This window comes from Hipposideros armiger, unplaced genomic scaffold, assembly GCF_001890085.2.
Source record: "Hipposideros armiger isolate ML-2016 unplaced genomic scaffold, ASM189008v1 scaffold_1103, whole genome shotgun sequence".
Classification (NCBI taxonomy): Eukaryota; Metazoa; Chordata; class Mammalia; order Chiroptera; family Hipposideridae; genus Hipposideros; species Hipposideros armiger.
Genome location: NW_017732453.1, coordinates 301,837 through 309,121, shown reverse-complemented (window position 1 = coordinate 309,121; position 7,285 = coordinate 301,837).

Here is a 7,285-nt window from a genome sequence, read left to right as displayed (position 1 = left end):
AATGCAATCTTAAGATGATTACAGACTTTATATAACAAAACGTAATAGGACCATTTTGAAAACATCCATTCTTCTTCCATCCCCTAAATACCATGGACATGGTATTAGACACAGATACAGCTAAAACTATTGTAAATACAGAGGATGCCAAAACATGTGTACACAATTTAAAAAAGGAAAAAACTGTATTAAAATTGTAATATTCAGTATATACCAATGGCAAAAGATGAATACAAGTCATGTGTTTACATTTTTTTTGGCACCCCTCCCTGGTATATTCAAAGAATGATCATTCTGCTTCCATTACTATTAATGTTCAGATAATTATAAACAAGCGCTTTTTACTTTGCTTTAATGTACTTGGATAAATGTTATTTTATTTTTTTAAGAAAAAATTTCTTTGTAAAAATGTTTTTAAATAGCACTATTTTATAAGAACAGCACTATGACAAAATCAGTTTTTTTGTTTGTTTTTTTTAAAGATTTTTATTGGGGAATTGGGGGGATGGGAACAGTGCTGGGGAATTGGGGGAAGGGGAACAGACAAGTTGCTGTCATTTTTTGTTCTTCAGTCTAGTTGTGGAGGACATTGCTTCACTGGCCCAAGTTGACACCATCATTGCGCTCTTCCTGGGCGAGGCAGATCAGTCGCTGGCTTCTGGACGGTTGCTCACTGTGGCTGCTGGCCGCTCATGCTGGCTGCTGGCTACGTACGGTAGCCCATGGCAACCCACTGCCACAGGGGCTGCAGCCTACACCGTCGCCAGCGACTCACGGCAGCCCAGCTCCAGGTTGAGCTGTTGTTCAGCATCTTAGCTGTGGAGGGCAGTGTCACTGGCCCTCATATGTGGGATCTGAACCGGGGCCCTCTGGCATCCCAAGCCAGTTCTTAACCATCACGCCACTCAGCCGCCGGCCCAAACCAGTTTGTTAATTGCAAAAGTTTAAAATGATAGAATTGTTTTTTAAAATTTTGGTTATTTTTAATAGCCCCTTTCACTCTCAGTTGTGTCCCTATTTGGAAAATACATACTTTTCCATTTTGGGGAATTCCCTGGGCATGTCTGATAATTGCTGTTATCAGGTGACACTCCCAGGGTCCTGCTGACACTCCATTATCTGCCAGAATCCACTATTGTTAATACTCTATCAGGCACTCACCTCAGCCTGGTGCTCCTCCTGCCTGCTAGAAACCATGGTGTTGTGGTGTTGGGCAGGCGGGGTTTTACTGTAGCACAGATCTGGGGGCTGCTTAGCGGTGAAGCACCGCCGTGCTGGGCTACTTTGTTCCCAGTGGCACCTCTGAGTATGATGCCTTTCTTTGCCTTGACATTGCCAAAGCTGACCTTTGGGTCAGAGGATAAGTGGGGGAGACATGTTCTCTCCCTTCTGTCTTACACTCTCTTAGAGAATCTTAAAGCACGTGGCTTATGCTTCTTTGATTTGCACTGTTTTTAATTAATTCCCTTTTTAAGTTTTTGTTTGGTGTTGGTCTTTTTCTAGCAAGTGTCTAAGGACTTTTGTGGGGATAGAGTGGACCACGTTGTATCCATAATCCCCTCTTTCCTCTGGCACTTAGAGTCAGACTTACTTTTAATTAGTTCCCTCCAGGAGACCCTTATGGTCCCCTACAACCAAATACTTGTCCGGCTATCCCTCAAGTGTACCAGACATTTCTAGATATGTCTCAAACTCAGGAGTGTCATAACTTGACTTGTTTCCTTGGAGGCTCCCCAACAACCTTGCGAATAGGCTTTGGCTTCTCTCCAACCCGTCTTAACAGCTGAAGTGTGAATTTCCACAGTTAGCCACAGCCTAGACTCAAGTTGAGAGTCCCAATATATAATGAATTTAACAGGTAACAAATGTTTACAACAGCTTTTTATCTTGAGGGCATTCAACAAGTATCTGCCAGGTATCTACAATGGGACAGGCACAGTATCAGTTGCCACAATGGGACAAAAATATCTGTTACAACTTTCATCTTGAAGGAATCCAGTGTAACTGATACATATTAATGCGTACTTGTAATGCATTGTAATGTTACCGTATTTCCCCATGTATAAGACGCACCTTAATTTTGGGGCCCGAAATTTGAAAAAAAATTTATTATATAAAGTTATTGAACTCAAGTTTTATTCATCATAAAATTCACACAACTCCTCATCACTTGCGGGAAATGCAAGTAAAAAAACTACAACCACTGTATAAGACACACCCAGTTTTTAGACCCCAAATTTTTTGAAAAAGGGTGCATCTTATACATGGGGAAATACGGTATATAATATAAGGATACGTGAAGCACAGTGATAACATTATAACACAAGGGAGGACATGCGTATGCACAAAGAGATGGATATATGAAAGAGGGAAGTATGACTTAAGACTTCTGGAGTGTAGGGGTGTGTTTATGGTTGGGGAAGGTAGAGAGGAGGGGGTGAACATAGTGGTGTGGAATGTAGGTTGAAGGGTGGACATAGGCCCAATAGAAATACTTTACATGTATCCTGCGAAAGAACTTCAACGATGTAGAATCACTGGAAGATTTTAAACACGGCAGAGACTTGATCCTATATGTGTTTTAGGGAAATGACTCTTGTTGGAGGGGGCATGTGTGGATTAGATTGCACTTGCTACCCAATAGCGTGAAGGCAGAAAGAGGAATGAAGAGTGGTGCAATTGTACATACTTAAGACTACTTGAAATGGAATACAGGAGAAGGAAAATTTTAGGAAGGAGAAATGTGCATTCTCTGTTATAAATGACTAGTTAAAGGCGAGGGCAGGAATGGAAAAAGGAGATAAAAATGCAGGGAAAAAAATAGAAGAGACAAGAAAAATAAACATAGACTGAATCAGGCAAAGACAGGAAAACAGTGTAAAAGAAAGTCATAACGAGTTGCAGAGTGATGTCTAGGTTTATATTTGAGAAATAATTTAATTTTGGGTTCTTGGTAGTATGGCATCTAAAAACAATGCCCATTTAAATTTTGAAACTAGAGGCATTGCTGTTTTTTTTTCCCCCATGATTGTAAGTTGAATAAGATAAAGATTTGGTCTTTAAATTGGAGAAAAGTGAAGACTGATATGGAAAAGAGAGAGAAAAGAAAGAGACCAAGTTTGGTTATCCTGCAGTAAAACCTGTGTTTATTAATAACATCAGCTCTTGAAAAGGAATTTGTATTCCAGAAAAACCGACTTAAGTTTTTCACTGGATTCATATTCAGTTAAGACGTTGGAAACTTAGGAGCTAGAAAGATGGGATACATCTTTTGGCCATTTTTTAGTTTTTTTCATAAACTGGATAGGTAGCCCTATCTAGTTATAATGGCATAAGTAAGACAGAATCACAGGATTGGAAAGAATTCACATGGATTGGTTTCTAATCACTGCTTCTATAATTGTTTCCACATAAAACTAATCACACAAGCTTACCTGGCTGTGTTTTTCCATTCACAGAACTGTTTTGGTGGGGTAGTAAGGTTGATTTGGGAATAAGTATAACACATCCAAATCAACAAGCCAATAAATATTCATGAAGAACTGGGTCTTCTTTTGTTCAGGGAATGCAAGCCTTATCAAAACTATGAACCTTACTACAATAAATATTTTTAAAACTATTTAAGAAAGTTAACAATTGTTTAGATTTTTGCCTCATAATATCACTATGTACCCAAAGAACTCTCTATGAATTTTGTTTTGAAATCACCAAGGGCAGATATATTTTGAAATATGATTTATATTAGAATACCCAATCAACACTGAATTGATTTTCAGTTCCTGAAACTGTGGCTTCAGATTTGATCAATGCAGAGTAGAGGATCAGTAATTAACAAGTAATGATTTTTTTCAAGTGGACATAGTTAATATTACTGTAAATTGCATTGCTGTGAGTGGGTTTGGACTCTTAATGATTTTATAAATGAGTTTGGGAATAAAACCAAGCTTTCAATTACATTATTATTTCAGGCCTTAGTATATGGATTTTAAACAAAGGTATATAAACCTATCACAGAAAATGTACGTGACAGCTTGAGAATTACTTTACTAACTTGTGAGATAGCTTCTTCAGATACCTAAGACCCTCGGATTATTTTGATCACTCACCAGCCAGTTTACATGAGACTTGCATGGAAAGCAAACAGTTGTGCTGGGCAGAAGTACAAAACAGACAAGAAATGAGCACTACTTCAACCAGATTTCTCTTCAGCATAGCAAATATGGGATCCTTATTCTATCCACTTGGAAACACCAGGGGACCTTATCTATAGTTATAATCACCAGTGGGGTGGGGATTACTTTCTTCATTTTGCAGCTATCTTGAGATGTTGGCCTGAAACATGTAGGCTTTGGTGCTATGAGGGAAGCCTTAATGGTTCAATGGTAGTCACGTTGCTCCAGAGAGAAGACTGAATGAATCTGTGACACACCAATCCATATGCTTTCTGAGCCTGGGGGAAAATTTAAGCAACTCTCGGCAATTCAGCATGACTGAACTCTGTTGACCACAAAGAGTGATGTGGTGAATAATGGGAAAATCAGTGGAAGGATTTGTTCCAATCGCCCAAACAAGAGTATCTTTAGTGGCCTACATCGTCTTTTCAGCCTGACCACCTACAAGGAAGTGATGGAGTGCAGAGGTGATAGTTCAAGTAATTTTTATGCACAAATTCCATGAACTTAAGAGTTCAGACATGATGGTGTCTGGTAAGCCATGTATTACACACAATTAGTATAGTACTAGTTGTAGCCCAATGAAATTTGGTGTGAATCTTGGAGTACCATGAGCTACTTATTTACCACAATCAAGCAGTTCTTTCTATTCAAGGGTGTATCAAAATCAATGTGGATTTTCAAATTTTACTCACTTGGTAATGTAATTTATCATGTAAGTAGTGCCTGAATACATCTGTGGGATTTTATAGAAAATCCCAGACATCAAATAATTTCACACATAAATACTTAAGTATGTTTCTCTAAAACACAAGAACCTTTAAAAAACATAACCACATTAACATTCCCAACATGTTTAACATTTGTTTCTCAATATCATCTAACACCCAGTCCTTGTTCTATTTCACCCATTGTCTCAAAAATATCTTTTTGTTCCATGTTGGAATCAGGATCTTAACAAGACCCACACGTTGTATTTGTTTGTTATATCTCTTAGGAGTCCTCTCCTTTTATTTTCCTTTTAATCTGTAACCGTTTTCTCTGTTTTCTTCCTTGCATTTACTTGTTGAATACAAGTAATTTGTCCTGTAGAATTTCTCAAGTTCTGGATTTGGCTGACTATTTCTTCTGGTGTTGTAAAACATGCTCCTATTCCTATATTCCCTGGATTTTCTGTAAATGAGGTTGTAGCTAGAGCTTTGGTTAAATTAAGTTCCTTTTAAAAAACATCTTCATGAATTGTGCCGTGTACCTCTCACTGCACCACATAAGGAGGCACATATATCTTGTTGCTCTTTAATGATGTTAAGATTGATGAGTAGGTTCAGGTATCAGCCTGATCCCTCTAGTATAGTTCCCCAAATGTCTTTCACCTAATGGTTTTAATAGCCCTGGGTGATTGTTTCTTAAATCCATGACCTCATTAGGAATTGGATTCTGATGCTGCCATTTCTCTTGCAATTATCAGTCCCGATTCTCCTATAAAGATCTTTCTGTAATCACCATTTGATTACCCTGAACTATGATCTATGTTCCATATTGTTTCCAATTATTCATCAATTATCATATTGAGTTGATGTCCTAGCAACATTTAAAGGTGACTGATTAATTTTTATTTTATTTATTATACTATATCTTACTTATTTTGTATATCATTATGAACTTATTGATTATATAAAATATATATATAATATATTAATATATGTATATATGTGTATACACACACACATACATATGAAATGTTTGATATGCTTCAATATACTAGAGTCATTTTTCTTTTTTGGCTGCTCATTTGTCCCATCTTTGACCAGTGGGAACAACTGCCTATCTTCTTTTAATATGACCCTAGTTTTTCATAGTCGTTTTTACTCTCAGGCACAAGCAAGATATCATAGGCCTATTTTGAATATTTGTCGTTCCAAACCTGAAATCAGCTATTTCTCCAAATTCCCTGGTTTCTTTCAGCGGGTAACGGTATTTAGAGACTACAATATGGACACTGAGGGTTTTCATTGCCATTGGGTTGTTATTGTTTTTAGGCTTTGTTCACTATAAGAGCTAGGAAATAGATATTTTAAAAAATGAAAAAATAATTATGAGTACACTAATATTTTAAATTCAAATTTATTTAACATTATTTTTAGTATTCCATTTTGATTTATTTATTGTGATTTTGACCATCTCTTTAAGTAGTGTTTTTAGTGATTTCTTTAGGGCTTAAAAAATACTTAATTTTGGACTGGCTGAGTGGCGCGTTGGTTAAGAGCTGGCTTGGGACGCCAGAGGGCCCCGGTTCAGATCCCACATATGAGGGCCAGTGACACTGCCCTCTACAGCTAAGATGCTGAACAACACCTCAGCCTGGAGTTGGGCTGCCCTGAGTCACCAAAGGCATAGGCTGCAGCCATTGCTGCAGTGGGTTGTCATGGACTACCATGTGTAGCCAGCAGCCAGCATGAGTGGCCAAGCAGCCTCCGTGGGCAGCTGTCCAGAAGCCGGCGACTGATCTGCCTCCCCCGGGAAGAGCACAATGATGGTGCCAACTTGGGCCAGTGAAGCAACGTCCTCCACAACTAGACTGAAGAACAAAAGGACAGCAACTTGTCTGTTCCCCTTCCCCCAATTCCCCAGTGCTGTTTTCATCTCTCAATTCCCCAATTAAAAAAAACCCCACAAACCAAAAAAAACCCCAAACTTAATTTTCAGTCTGCTTCACCACTTCTGTTGGAATGTAGAAGCCTTACCACTTTGTAGATCCTTTTACTGACCCTTTATGCTACAGATGTGTAATATGTTATACTCGTATCTACAAACATTAAACATCACAATGGACAATGTTACAGTTTTGCTTTCAACTATCAACATATTTTAAAGTGCTCAATACAAGAAAAATGGTCTATTATATTTACACGATATTTATCATTTTGGTGCTTTTTCTTTATTTTTGAAGGTGCACATTTCTGTCTGGTATTTTCCTTCTGTCTGTATGGCTTCCTTTAGCGATTCTTTAGAGCAGGTCTACTGGGTATGTATTCTCTTAGTTTTCCTTCGTGGGAGTGTGTCCTTATTTTACCTTCATTCCTGAAGGGTATTTTTGCTGGATATAGATTCTG